Source organism: Mustela nigripes, chromosome 13 (assembly GCF_022355385.1).
Source record: "Mustela nigripes isolate SB6536 chromosome 13, MUSNIG.SB6536, whole genome shotgun sequence".
Classification (NCBI taxonomy): domain Eukaryota; kingdom Metazoa; phylum Chordata; class Mammalia; order Carnivora; family Mustelidae; genus Mustela; species Mustela nigripes.
This window is the reverse complement of record NC_081569.1, coordinates 42613596-42629186: the sequence shown is the minus strand read 5'-3', so window position 1 is coordinate 42629186 and position 15591 is coordinate 42613596.

Genomic DNA, 15591 nt, shown 5'->3' with positions numbered 1-15591 from the left:
GTTTCTGCCTCGGATGAGTCTTGGTCAAGTTATTTTGTCTCTCTTAATCTCAATTTTCTTTAAAATGAGGATAATATAACCTACCTCACAGAATTGCTATGAAGATAAGAGATAATGGAGAGTCCCTGACATGGAATGTATCACTTAGATGCACACACACACACCTGTGTATATTTATAATTTTGTGAATAAATAATTAAGAAAGATAAGATGCTTACTTTCACTTTTGAACGCTTCTGGGATTTGTTTGTGTCTTTTAATTGATGTCAGCCAAAACTGGCTAGCAATAATCCGGAGTGAGTTGTGACATGGTTGTCATAGAGGGGCTGTGCAAACTTAGCCAGTGTCTCTGAGCAGACCATGGAATGGAGAGCAGTGAGAGGAGGCTGTGGCTAATTTGTGCCTTGTGGATGATTGTCACTAGACGTTACATATCCATCTGTCAAAAGTGTCTGGCAGAATTTCAAATTTCCATTGATATGTAATTCAGTCACAGAGAAAATGAAACCATGAAACCAAATAGGAAATGCACATGAAACCTGACATATTGGGATGCCTGGGCCCCTCAGTCAGTTGAGTGTCCCACTCTTGGTTTCAGCTTGGGTCACGATCTTAGGGTCGTGGGATCAAGCCCTGTGTTAGGCTCTAAGCTCAGCGCAAGGGCTGCTTGAGATTCTCTGCCCTTTCCTCTCTGCCCCTCCCCCTACAAGCATGCACACATACTTGCTCTTTCAAAAAAATAAATAAAATCTTTAACAATACCAACCACAAAAACCTGGCATTTTAACTATATTATGTCTGCCTCAGGACATCTGTTCATGGGAACAGGCTACACTTCTTTATAGTGTTTGCCTCAAGGGGAGGAATCTTTAGATCCTGAATGTGAAGACTGATTAGAGATGGTGACATTAAAAAAGAAAATGATATATGATTGTACTGATAAATAATGTACACTATTAGTTTTTTTAAAAAGGTATAATTTGGTTTGACATTTATTTTTCTCTAGAAAAATAAATTGATGCTGCATCTTATAATAGATGGCATCTTATATTAAATGTGGTTATACTAAGCCGTCTCTCTATCCCTAGCAGGTGACACACATGCTCACATTTCTTGTGAGGCAGACAAGGCTGATTGAAAATATGCAGTGGCAGGCAAAATACATGGCCGATGAACACATCCTACCCCATTACAACTGGGAAAACACAAATTGAGATCACAATGAGATACCATTTTATTGCCATTCGTTTGGGTAAAAAAATGTAAACATCAGACCAGAACAAGTGTCGGAATGTGAATTCAAAGATCTCATACACATTCCTTATGCTTTGGAAACAGTTTGGTATTTTCCCATCAAGTTGAACATGCACATAGGCTATGAGCCAGCGATTCCATGCCTAGTGGAAGAGTCCTGCATACAATAACCAAGAATCACACACAAGGAAGTGGCTAGTTTAGCTTGCAACTCAATCACATGAATGCCATTCCCGACATCATTGTCCTTTGCAGAAGTGCTTTATGAGTGCTTCCTGTTTTGTCAGACAGATTATCAGAGGTATATAATCAGGGATTGAGGTTTCATAGAATTCATAATCTCTACTGTTTCATCAAGATAGAATCTTAAATAAAACTGCCCCATTTTTTTTCTGTGAATGTACAACAATGAAGAACATAGTGGCTAATTAACACAGCTGGGTGTCACTGCCTTGATGTGTGCTAAGTCACCTGCAATTTTACCCACCTTGCTTTTGCACCATCAGTGCAAATGTCAATAAAGCAGAAAAGGCAAATCACATCTTAGAATTATTATGGAAATAGTTATGATCTTGAAGACTTCCTGAAAGGGTCTCAGACACGTACAGGGGTGGCCTGCCCCTGAGAATGCTGCTGGATGGTGTTCCATTCTACAAATACACTGCAATTTACTTATTGTCATCTTCATGAACGTTGGAAGTTGGTAGTTTCCAGTTTGAGGCTATTACAAGTAGTGTGTGGCAAGCTTTTTAAATAAATTTTTCTCCCTGCTATATTAACAAATGAACTTAACCCAGAAGAGGACATACAGTAGGCATTTAATAAACCATGATCATTGTATTTTACGGAGATGTTCTCATTACCTTTTATTTCAGATTCCCCTACCCTGTTCCATGTCAGTCACAGCAGGCTCTCTAAGCCTACAAAAGATCACAAATTAGTTACATTAGAAAAGGCAGAAACCAGGAAATTAACCTCTCCCTTCCCTGCATCTCAGTCCCTCAGGATATTTCTGAACTTTTCCATAGCTTAGAAGCAGGGATAAAACACCAGAAGCGGCTCTCCAGCCAAGAAAATGATGCTTGGAGAGGAGTTGAGTTGTTATCTGTCCCTTGAGACCTCTGAGCCTCCCTTCCCCAGACTCCAGGAGCCAGAGGGTCCTGTTCTTTGTACTCTGACAGTCAGGATGCAGAGAAGGGATCTGAGTGTCTACCATTTGGGACTTAGACCTTTGAAGAAAAGATGCTGAGATGCAGGGACAGTTGGGAGTTCATTCCTGGCAGCATGGCCTTCGTCTGTGGGCTGCCGCTCTACCTCTCTCGGTTCCTGTCAGTTTTCCAAGCCCGGTGTCTTCAGATTTCCCATGGATTCTGTGAGTACCCCAGTGATCTCCCTATGGATTTCTTCGTCACTCACGTCTGCCCACAAATTTCTGTTACTTGCACCCATGACCCCACCTCACTTCATCCCTTCAGGGGAAGCCTAGCCTATAAATCCTCTCTCAGGAGCAGGTAGCGGCCAGGCCTGCCACCCAAGGACCATCTTGGGGGCCACCAGCATGTTGGGGTCAGCTCTTTCTCTCCTCATGGTCAGCCCCCACCTTCCCACTCACTGCCCCAGGCCTTGCCGGGGCACACCGGCAGCCTCCTCACTGAAGACTAATATGGCATTATGTCCTCCAAGCTACTTTTGCTCCCACAGTCTTTAGGCATGACCACCTCCACTCTCTCAGCACTTGTCCTTGCCTCCAGCAGTAGGCAAATCACTATCTCATGCTCTGTTTACCTGCTCTTTGTCCCCCGTCCCTCTGTTCTCCTCAGGACTGTGGGCCACCAGTGACTGATTCATGCATGGGCAGTGACCCAGGAACTGGTTTACACTGTAGCTGATCCCAGCCCCAAAATGCCCAAGACTGAAGGACAAATGTGGTCTTCTCACACCCCCTCATGGGGCCAACAGCTGAAGAGCACAGTTCTAAAAGGGGAGACACTTTACAAGGGGAAGTTTGGCTTTCCTGGAATAAACACTAGGGTTGGTTTAGTAGAGCATCTTTCCTTAGATTTGCAGAGATTTTTCCCAGCTGAGAGGGTGGACTCATCCACCAGCTCAATGTCTGGTATAAGAGAGTGGCCCCAGGAGCCCCTTACTGGAAACTCTGGACCCAGCAAGCATCTGGGTGGAGTGAAACATTTTTTCTTAGAGGCAGAAAGCCCATGTGAGTGCATCTCCATGCCTCAGTCTAGCCCAGAATCCTGTATCTGCTGGAGAAAGCCAGCAAGCCCAGTTGGGTGAAAACAAGGGGATTCTAAGGTTTCTCTCTGCTGCTCTGTGACATTCACGTATCAGATCTTTTCCGGCAACTCCCATTCAACGTGGAGAGCCAGGACCCTGGCTGTGTCCTGGGCCTCATCCACCTGTGACCAGCCAAAGGGCCCATTCAGGCAAAGGTTCAGGATAGTTGGGCTGGCTTCCCACAGCTGTACCATTAGAGGGGCCTGCAGAGGTCAGCCAGGCCTGCAGCTGGCAGGGCTCCCCAGAGTTCTCCCCTCCCTGGTCTGGGCAGACAGTGTGGCCCAGAGGTGGCTTTGCCAGGGCCAGTGTTCCCTTTGGGCCCCCGCAGTGAGGTGAGCTCCCTTCTCTGTCATGAACTGCTCCTGGGAAGGCAGCTGTAGGGGTTCTCACACCATGCTGAAAGGTCAAAGGTCTCCTTCCCACGGGGCACGTTATTAAATAACATGCTGAGTGGCTGTGATCCCATCACAGGAAGGGTATCAAAGGCTCGCCTGGCCCACCAAAGCCCGTGCGAAGGCTCCTTCCTCCCAGAAAGCAGAGAGTAGAAGGCCTGAGAGAATCCCTTACTTGGGGATAGGGGGCGGGGGCTCTTTAGGAGAGAGAACTCAAGTCAGACAGACTGGTCTAACCTTTCTAACCTCAAAGAAGGATTCTTCCAGGCCTCAAGTAGATGGGCCAGTGGAGATCAAAGGGGAGGAGGGGGCTCCAAGGCCCTGTGCCTCCCCTGCTCCCTTTCTCCTCCCCACTGCCGAAAACTCACACTGTGCAGCTGAGAGAACCCTGGGTGGAGAGGGAGATATGTGGGTCCTGGTGCACTCTCCCTGGGGTGACCTTAAATGCTCATTCACCTCACCAGGCCTCAGCTTCCTCTTCTCTGGAGGAGGGCCACTGGGTAACCTGAAACCCCAGAGCCAGGTGTGTGCTCAGGTGTGACAGGTAGAGCCTGCAGCACAAAGTGAGCTATTGTTAGTGTTCTTTTTGATTGCTCAGCGTGGCCATTCCTGCTGGGGGGGACGGGGAGCAGGCAGACAACGCCAGGCTGCAGGGAATGTGGGCCACAGGGGCCTGTGATCCCCAAAAGTGTGCCCAGGAGCTAAGTATCTGCGTAAGGGAACGTGGGCAAGCCTGAAGGTGTGGACACCCCCTCCATGAAGGGTCTGAATGGCCAGCCAAGGGCACCCCAATATCAAGACTGGATGTTCTCTGAGCTCACCTGGGAGCTGGGGAGCAGAATGGGGGTGTCCAGAGTCAGAAGTCCGGGCATGGCCTTGAGCACTGGCAGGGAGGGTGCTGGCCTTGGCAGGGCCCTGTCTGCCCGGCTGCCTTGCTGTGTAACACTGAGCTCCTGTTCCTTTAAAACTGTCTGACGTCTCTGAGATTGGAAACAGAGCTCCCCAGCGGAAGGCCAGCAGTAGCTCTGGAATGTTCTTCTAATATAAAACTCTCCCTCTCAGTGGATTTTAGTGATACTCCCAATGTCAGGCTTTGGAAAGAAATCACCTATTATGGTCCTGGAAAAGGCCCCTGATTCTCCAGGCCGATGCTTCACCCGTGTGGGTTGGCCAGAACAGAGCTGTTTTCCTCTCAGGCTGGGCAGACCATCTTCTGCCCTCCACTGACTGTGACCCTGAGATTCCCGCCTGGATCCAGGGCAAGCACTCAGGGCCCGGGAGGGAGTCAGTCCTAGTGGTGACTGACCCTAAGGCCTCCTCCAGCCCAGCCCCTCTGGGATCCCCCTGACCAGGCTCTCCACCTGGCAGCCAGGTCCCCACTGACCCATTCCTCCCAAACCTCCAGGTCCCTCCCTCCCCAGACCAGCTGGTCAGAGCTTTCTGCCCATGTTGCATGCAAACAGAGTGGGCTTCAGCCCGGACACCCCAGCCACTCCTCATGGCCAGTCAGCTGCCGGGTGGGAAGGTCTCTGTTTCACACCCTGTGGTCCCTCATGAATGTGAAGACTGGCCAGCTGCTCCCCTTCTGGGCCTAGCGCTGCCACTGGTCAAGTCTGATTCAAATGTGGGCTCTGGTTGGGGCGTCTGGGTGGCTCAGTGGGTTAAGCCTCTGTCTTCAGCTCAGGTCATGATCTTGGGGTCCTGGGATTGAGTCCCTGCTTCCCCCTCTCTCTCTGCCTGCCTCCCTGCCTACTTGTGATCTCTGTCTGTTGAATAAATAAAGAAAAATAAAAACAACAACAAAAACAACCACCACCACCACCACCAAATGTGGGCTCTGGGGTCAGAACAGGACTGAAGCCTGGTCTGCTATTTGCTAGCCGTTGTCACCTAGGGCAAGTTCCTAGACCTTTCAAGTGCTTGGTGTTCTCATGTGGAAAATGGGAATAGTAATCCTATACATTTCAGGAGAAGAGATTTAAATGAGCTAATCTAACTAGAGCAGCCTAGCCCACTCAAAGTTCCTGGGGTTCCAGGGGCCTTAGAGAGATTCCCCAGACCCTTAGAGGGCTGCAAGGTCAAAACTATTTTCTTGAAAATTCCAAGATATCAGGGTGCCCAGCGGGATCAGTTGGGAAGGTGTGCAACTCTTGATCTTGCGGTGGTGAGTTTGAGCCCCACGTTAGGCATAGAATTTACTTAAATAAAAAAAAATTCTAAGATGCTACTTGCCTTTCTCACTCTCACAAATGTAGTCTTCCAAAGGCTCCTGGCTCTGACTGCTAGTAGAATGTGTGCTCGGTTTTCTTGTTTTTAAATTTTTCTCAGTTTTGATTTATAAACTGGTGAATATCAATAGATAGAACCCACCCATATAAAGATCTAGGGAGGTCATTGATAATTTTTAAGAGCATAAAGGGGTCCCCAAAACCAGAGTCTGAGAACCACTGGCCTAGTGTGACCCCAGGTGCATAAGGAAGTTTTCTCTTACTGACCTTGGGTTACCTTCCTTCCCTTGTGTCCCTGTTCCCTGACTCACTGGGTTCCATCTTTTGCACCATCAAGGGTGCATTTCATCATTTATTTCTTACCAGCCCCAACATGAGCCTTTGCCTGTTAGAAGATCCTAACTCCTCAGCCTGAGACCTTGGTCATGGTGATTTTTCTCTTGGTGCACAGAGTTGTGAATATAAAGGCCCACCAGGCCAGCCCATTTCCCGTTCGCTCCTGAGCAGATGGCCTGAATCTCACATGCTCACCACGGACAGAGGCATTAACGTGGCCATAGTCACAAAGTCCATTCGTGTGGCTTTCAATGTTTTTTTCTTTTTATGAACTTACCTTCATTGATTTCATTTTCTCTTTTGTTGTCTCTGCTGATGCTCTGAGCTGATCAGTTCCTGGAAAACATCAAGGACTTCAGACTCAGCTAACCGCATTCCAGTGACTGGCACCAGAGAGCCATCACTCGTGTCTCAAGTCCAGCTGAGTGACACAGGCCCTGCAGGGCTCAGGGATGCTGGACCTGCCATGGTTCCAGAGGGCAAGTGTTCACGTGGGCGACCAAGAGACTCGACAGAGGGAGCCCTCTTCCCCAGTGCTCCTAGGTAACGCTGCCCACTTCACTTACCTCTCAGCAGCTGAACAGGGAGATGTACTGAGAGACTGGAGTTAAGTGGTCCCTTTCTGAATCAGTTCAGGGATATTCTGGTGCCTTCTTAGGTTGGCAACCTGGACAGCTGTTCTGGCACTTAATTTGGTTCTGTTAAGAATAAAAGCTATGATGTCTGTCAGGCTTTTCTGAAATACTGACAGTGACTTGTGGACACCCTTTCTCTTCCACTACTCTGCAGCTGGTAGCATCTCCCTACCTGCTTCTCCATAATCCTGACTTTCTTTTAGGAAAGTCAAGGCCTGGGTAGGGGTCAAAGGTGGACCATGTGGAGATATTCCCTAGCAATTCCTGAGAGCTTTTCTGGTTGCATCACCCAGAGCAGGACATGGTAGAAATTAGAGACAACTGGGATCCATTAGAAAAATCCCAAGGGCCCTGCATCATGTTGGATCCAATGGAATGGAATCCAGGTGCAGGGGAAGGAAAGGGGGTTGGAGATAAGGTACAAGAATGTAAGCAGAGAACAAAAAAGTACCAAAGGGTGCTTGTGTTAGCTTTCTAGGGTTGCTGTGCCAAAACACGCAGATTGGGTGACTTAAAGAAATGGATTTTCTCACAGTTCTGGAGGCCTGAAGCCCGAGATCAAAGTGTCAGCAGGGTTGGTCGCTTTGGAGGGCTGTGAGGGAGGGATTTGTGCCAGGCCTCTCTCCTTGGCTTGGAGAAGATGCTTCCTCACAGTATAAGCATCCTCTATGCGTATCTCTGTGTCCACTTTTCCTCTTGGAATAATAATACTAGTCATACTGGATGAGGACCCACCCAAATGACCTTGCTTCAACTTGATTACTGCTCTAAGTACCCCATTTCCAGATAAGGCCATACTCTGTGGTGTTGGGGGTTAGAACTTAAACATATAAATGTCAGGGGAGGGACACAATTCAACCCGTAACAGTGCTTATGATAAAGGAAAAATATATCTACCTCATAATCTCTTTATGCAAGTACCAGGCACATGCATAAACTCAGACCCAGCACATACAGAAAAAAATAGTTGACCAAATGTTCTTCTCTGGGTGGTAGGATGTAAGTTGATTTTTATTAGTATGCTTTCCTGTAGTTTCAAATTTTTTACCTTGAATATATACTGGCTGCATAGTCTGGTAAATATTCTTATAAATAAATTCTTATCAGAAGAAAGGGTAAAGGTTGTAGACTCAAACTGCCTGGGCTCCAATCCTGACCCTGCCACCTTGTGGCTCTGGGCCTTGGGGAAACGTACTGAACCTCTCTGTGCCTGAGTGTCCTCATGTGGAAAATAGGAATGGTAAGTTGTACCTCATAGGGTTGTACGAGGATTGTGGAAGTTAATAAAGCGCTAACCGTGGACATGACAAAAACATTAGCTGTTGTTCATTTGTTGCAGCGATATTTCTGAGCTCCTCAACATGCTGTTCTAGAAAGACAAGTGTACATTATACAATAGTATAATGGTGGTTATTTATCCCATAGCAAATCCTATCTATGGGTCAGGTACTACTCTAGCCCTTTTCGATGGACTTCTGCATTCAGATCTCACCAACACTCCCTGTCAACAGGTACTAGTTTGATTCCTCTCTTGCAAGTGGGGAAACTGAGGCACAAAGACTCTTAAGGGGCAGAGAAGGATTTGAACAGGCAGCCTTGTTCTTAACCATTGTGCTACCACCCCCAAATACATGCAGAAGGGACCGGAACAGGGCTGGGATGCTGGGCGTTTGCCAGGGGCATGCCTCCATGGCAGCCCTCAAAGGAAGAAAAGATGGCATACTTAAAAAACTCTTCAGGTTGGGGATGTGGAGACTCGGAGAAGGTGTCGGAGCCAGGGTCAGGAAGACAGGCCCTCAGACTCTGAAAAGGCTCTGTGGTAAGCCCTTCATTCCTCAGGACTCACTTGGTGGCCAGGAAGAGACATTCAACTGAGACCAGCCGAAGTGCTCAGGTCAGAGCCTAGATCTGAAATTTCACTTTAAAAACGTCCTTCCAGGGGCGCCTGGGTGGCTCAGTGGGTTAAGCCGCTGCCTTCGGCTCAGGTCATGATCTCGGGGTCCTGGGATGGAGTCCCGCATTGGGCTCTCTGCTCAGCGGGGAGCCTGCTTCCCTCTCTCTCTCTCTGCCTGCCTCTCCGACTACTTGTGATTTCTCTCTGTCAAATAAATAAATAAAATCTTAAAAAAAATAAAAAATAAAAAACGTCCTTCCAGATTCACAGCGTGGGCACTGGGAAGTGAGGGCGGAGGGGGCCCGGTGGAGAGCATTCACCGGACAGGAAATCATGATCATGAGCCGTCCCTTACAGGCAAGGACAGCACTTGGTCACTGTGCAATGTGGGCAGCAGAGCACGAGACTCAGCTGGTGAGCCCAGTGCCAGGGCTCACAGGGACACTGGGACACATCTAAGCCATACACAATCCTTTTCGTAGCCTCCCTGGGCTTGGGTGAGGACCAGACGGGTGAGGGCTTCTGGTTGCTTGGGGGAGGCTGGCCCCATGGGTGTTCTCTGTGTTCAGCCCAGCTCCTTCTCTCAAAGTACAGAAGGAGCACAGGATTCATGTAAACTGTCCTCACGTCTACCCAGAATCTGGACTGACTGAAGGCAAAGGGGCCAAGGGGGTGCAGGGGTGGAGGGTGGCACTCTTCTGTCTTGGTTTTTCAATGATGAGAAAAATCTCGTGCTTTCCGACTTGGATAGAACACTTGCTCTGGAGTCAGACAAAGTTGGGCCCTGTCTACCCCTTTGCTTGCACCTCAGTTTCTCTATCTACAAAATGGGGGCAGTACCATCCATGTTGTAGAATTTTTGAGAGTAGCTAGTGAGACAGCGGATGTGATGTGGTTGAACAGTGGCTAGCATGGCAGTGCTGAAGAGAGACTTTCTGTTTTCATCTTACGAACCCAAGTCCGTTTTCACACAGTACAAACTCCAACTGTTGGAATTTGGGAACTGTCAGTAAAGAAACAGTAGCCGAAGTTACAGACATAATTAAGAAAACCAAATATGTCAAAATCCAAATTTGCAAACCACACTATACTCTTTGCAGAAGAATTCTCCTCTTTACAAACAAAACAAAACAAAACAAAACAAAAAAGAAATTCAAATCAACCAAACAGAAAATCTTACCCCCTCCCCACCCACAGAGAAATTCTCTTTAAATTATGTTAAATCATGTAATGATTTTTTTTTTTAAATCCAGTCTTTTCAGGAACAAACTGGGGATAAAGCGGGGAATTAGGGACAACCTGGGGGTCACCAGCTCAGAACTGCCTCAGGTCTGGATCCCCATAATGGGAGCAGGAATTTGTTTCTTAATAAGAGTTAATCATCAGCCTTTGAGATTAAAAACAAAAATCCCCTTGGAGATTTTAGCATACATGTTGCAGGGTTCTGATCTTCCAGGGGGCAGTAAAGGCCATAGTGGGCATCGAGGCAGAAGAATTGGTAAGAGCATATAGGAGGGTAATGGCATGAGAAAAGAGCCTCACCCAAGAACCCTCCACCTCTCTCTCTCTCTTTATCCAAACTGTTGGTTAAGCCTGTGGCCTGAACAGCTGGGGGACCTCCTGAGCCTCAGTCTCTTTGTCTGTCAATGGGTCTTGCGTGATGCACACAGGAGACAACAAGCCCACCTCAGGCCTTTCCCCCTGTTCCCAGGGTGACAGTTTTAAGACCATGAGGAGTGGGACACTGCTCTGGGAACAGCTAAGCTTTGGCTGCAGGGCAGATTCCCAGAGGAGGCCTTGAACAAACACAAGTCCTGGGGACTCATCATGGAGACACTGAATCCAGGTCCCTGGGGTGTTGTCACGTAGCCCTGCCCGAAGCCAGGCCATCCTCGTGGAACTTGTGTGTTCATGGAACGGGGACGGCTTTCGTGGCCCCTGCCCAAGGCAGCCCCAGCTACTTTAGGGTTCAAGCAACAGAGGACCTGCCTTATGCCACACTCTTCTCACACACCAGGGCCTTTTCATTTTATGAAAAGCCTCATAAACACCCTTTTGTGCTCAGCAAGGTAGTAGACGAGCGGCGGGTATTTCGTGAACGAGTATCATCACCAAGGACACTGAGGCTCAGAGGGGTGAGGACGCTTGCCTGAGCTCACACAGCTGGAAGGTGACGAGACCAGGATTCCGGGGCAGTTCTCTCCCCTCCAAAGCCCTGACCTCAGGGTCGGCAATCTCTGCCCCGCGGGCTGAACTCAGGCCAAGGCTTTATTTTTCTAGAGCCAGGAAGCCAAGAATAGCTTTTATGTCTTAAAAAGGTTGTAGAAGGGAAAAAAAAAAAAAAAAAAGTCTGTAAAACACAAAACTAAAAATCAAAGCGAAGAATATACAGCCACAGAGGTTATATGTAGCCTGCCCCGCCTCTAGTGTCTGCCATCTCGGGGAGAGGCGTGCCAACCCCAGGCTAAGACGGTGACATAGGTCTGCTTCTGGACCAATCCCGGGGCGGCCGGTGAAATGACTCAGGACATTGCGTCTCTCTCATAACGTTCATTGTCGGAAGAGCCCTCACTGCAGCTCTGACTCCTGAGCATGACTCAGAGCTCCGCACTCTTTTGCAATACTTGTTTTGTGGGCTGGGCCGGCAGGTGGCACAGGGTCACCGGAGGCCCCTGTGTTTGGCGGCGCATCACAGAGAGCTCGGCGCGGAGCACTGAAGTGCTCTGTCAAGGATCTCCCGTGATGGCCAGCGGCTGGTTCCCCGTAAATCAGAAGCCAGAACAATCACTGACCCAGTCCTGCTGTCTTCACTCTTACGGGATCCTCCCCCCCAAATCCAGGGAGGCTGGATCCTAATTAAAAAAAAAAAAAAAAAAAAAAAAAAATCTCTGCAGATGATGAAACTACGGTTCAGGGTGTAGAGATGTGCACAGACACGCAAAATGGCGGGGCCGCAACTTGAAGCCGGCGGTCTCCAAACACGGCGCTTTACGACATCACGTGACAACAGCTTCGGGTGGTCGACAGCTTACTGCCCCGTGTTCAGACTAAGGATCCAAAACTTGGAGTTAGGCTAAGAATGACTGTCTGGGGTATGATCCAACAGAGCCATTTGAGGTTCGTCTCGTTCTCTAGGGATATATTCCTTTATTTTGACCTTCTGTTTACTAGCAATTGGTACTTCGTATTATGTGGAATTGGAGGAGACCAAGAGTCAGGCACACGATGCTTACCTGACACAGACGCCATGCTTTTGTGCGGTAGAACAGATCACAACCCAAAGGCTACACTTTTGTTGCCTTGTAGGAGAATCAGTCTTGTAAGCGATGTGGCAATCTTATCCTGGCATTCTTTCTGCGATGCTTAATGGTTTTCTGTATTTTTTGAATGAACCTTGCCATTTTACCGGCTCCTTCATTAATGAGTAAAATAAATCTTTGACACATGTTCCCCGCATATTGGTAGGAGTCATGTTTTTGACTCTGTCCAAATCATATTTGGACACCTGCATCGTGGTTACAAATGAGGCTTCCAAGATCGAACCCACCCAGCTGTAGTGATTTCCCCCGGAGTCTGAAGAGGCCTCTCTCTGTGTATGTCTGCTGAGAGGTGGAGAATTCACGGGACCAGAAAAGCTGTGGATGACACATCTAGGTTGGGCTCTTGGTTCTACCATGTAAAGCCTGTGACAAATTGTATGACTTTTCTCACTCTCAGTTTCATTATCCGTGAAAGGGAGATAATACTCACCCCCCCCCCCACTTTTTTAAATGAAAAGTGAGTAATGAATAACAACAGAGCATAGTGTTTGAAGATATATTTCTGAACCAGATAGCCTGGGTTCATTCCTGATCTGCTCTTCTTTAGCTGTATGAACTTGGAGGAAGTATTGGACTTTACTCTGCCTCAATTTCCCCATCTCTAAAATGGGGTTAGTATCTATCCTGTTGGTTTGTAGTGAGGACTATATGAGACAACATAAATAAAGTTCTTAGAACTGTGACTGGCATACTGCAAGCATTTAATGAATGTTGGCTCTGACGAAGAAAATGACTATACTTATAGAGTACCTAGAAGAGCTCCTCGTATATAATTAATATGCAGAAATACTGGTAGCTGACAAGCATCAGGGATGTCTGTCATCTAGACCCAGGTGGAGTCATGGTGGAAGACGGACAGCCTATTCCCTCATGAAAATAAAGACATTCCCTGAAATCAAGAAATAGGCCCCATCAGAGCTCGAACTCAGGTCTCACAACTCCCAGCCCCGGTATAGACCCTGCACAAAGCTAAGGAGCTAGACCCTGAAGGTGAAGTGCACTGATCTGTGTCTTGCAATGGCTCAGCCTCCTCTTTGCCCTGGCCTCCAGTGTAGCTGCTAGTTACTCTCCTCCCCAGGGAAATGTCTTCCCCTGCTGCTATCCGTACTTGTGTTTCACTTTCTTTTCTCCTGGGGTGCCTGGGGAGTGGGGTGGCTGTGGGGGAAACCAGGGAAGGATGGTGCCATGCAGTCCTAGGAGCAGAAGAAGAGGGAGGACTGTCCCATTCCTTCCCCCTACCTCCCATTCCTTCAGTGGGTCCTCAGCTTCAAGGGAATGCCTCCAGACAAAATAGTGAAGTATTTCCTTGCCAAGTGATGAACAGAAAAAACAAACCTACACCATACTGCATACCCCGCATACCAGACATTCCTCAGATGGTTAGCTTTGTAGGTGATTGGGCAGACTCCTAAGCTTACCAAGCACAGATGTCTATCTGAGAGAGCAAGGATGGAGACTAGGGGGGTGGAGGAAATGGGGGAGGGAGGTATGGGGGCAGGGTAAGGGGGACACCTGTGTTCCAGTTGCTCCTCCAAGAGTCTAGAAACAGGACTCAGACCTCTGCAGCGAAAGTATCTGTTATCTTTTCCACCCCCATCCAGTAAACCATAAACGAAAATCCAGGCATTACCAAAATCATACTCTAGAGGTGTGCCATGGGTTACGAGTTACTCAAGCATTTAATGAAGATCTACTATGGGTCTGTCACCATGTTAGGCCCACAGGAAAGCACTAGAGTTAATGCTTGAAATGGGAAGAAATGGGGATTTATTTGGCCACATTTCAAGATCATTTTTATGTTGTTGTGAGGGAAAGGGGAAGCAGAATTTTGCTGAGTGCCTAATATGTGGCCAAACCCTTGTGGGCCTTTTCTGCCATGATTGTAATCTGGGGTTAGCTATGGGGCGTGGGTAGAAAGTCCAACTCAGCTGGTTTAGATATGGCAGGGAATTCTGGAAGAATTAGAATCTGACGTGCTGACAGACAGTGTCACCAAAGACACAGATTCTTTGTCTTCGGTCTTGTCCATCCTGGAGATAGGCTCCATCTTGAGGCTGGCTCTGCTGTGCTCAGAAGCAGCTTTTTTTGCCCGACAATGCATGCGGGAGAGAGAGGCTCATGCTTTCAGCAGACATTTCCTTCTAGTTTCTTGGCCAGATCAGGTTGTGCGCTCATCCAGGACCTGTCACCAACCTGGGGAATGGTGTCCTTGGACCAGTCAGGCCCAAACTTGACTAGGGTCAATGGCCCCAAACGTTGCTGCAGCTCTACAATGGGAAAGCCGATGCTGGGGATTGAAGTGCAATGTCCTGTGTACACCCCCATGGTCTTAGAAGCTCAGAATCAGGTCTCTCTGAAGTGCAGAGCCCCTGTGTACGTTCTTTTCACTTCCCTGTGAAACAAGGGAAGGAAGGAAGGATTGGGGAGTTGAATTTCAGGTGCCCTTTTGTGGCAATGGAGCTGCAGGAGGAAACTCTGGGTTTATTTAAGAACCACCCCCTTCTCTCTTCTTCCAGATGGCCTTCACATTCCACCAGGATTTGGGCCATGGGCACCATTTTATAGGGATCAGCTCACAGCATCTGAGGTCCTTTCAGTATTTCATTAACAACCCCTTCTGGCCAGAGCCCATCTTCGGATTTTGCCGAACAATGGTGCGTGTTACCAGGAGGTGTCAGGATATTTAGGATCAGGTTGTTTCTGTGTAGCTCTTGTTGGGAAGGGAATCTCAGGAAAGCAATTTGCAGAGACGCTGTGTGAGCAATCGCGTTGCCCTGTGGCACGGTGGGGCCACAGGAGGCAGTGGGGAAGGAAGGGGGCAGCTATAGGGTATAGGGACTATTTGGGAACAAACCTTCCTTCCTTCCTCCCTCCCTCCTTTCTCCTATTTGACTTCAAATCAGTCAGACTCCAAAACAGCTGATTCCCAGCTCATAAACACAGGTGTCAGCTACATGGTCTAAAGTGTATCACCCAGGCCATCAGTCTTTATGAAATATCTCCTCTGTCCACACCTCCGTTTTCAAAGCTGGAGCAGCTCCATGTGACAAGATATGATTTCTGCCCATGACCTAGATGGGCCTGCCGCAGAGATGAAATATTTCCTGGTAACGTTGTACATGGTGAGCTACGTGTACGAAGGGGGGAGGGGAGACGGCCATTCTAAAGGGACTTTAGAGCAGGGCTTTCCCAGCGATGTTGCCTGGAACATTTGTCCCTCACAGCACCCTGTGGGGGAAA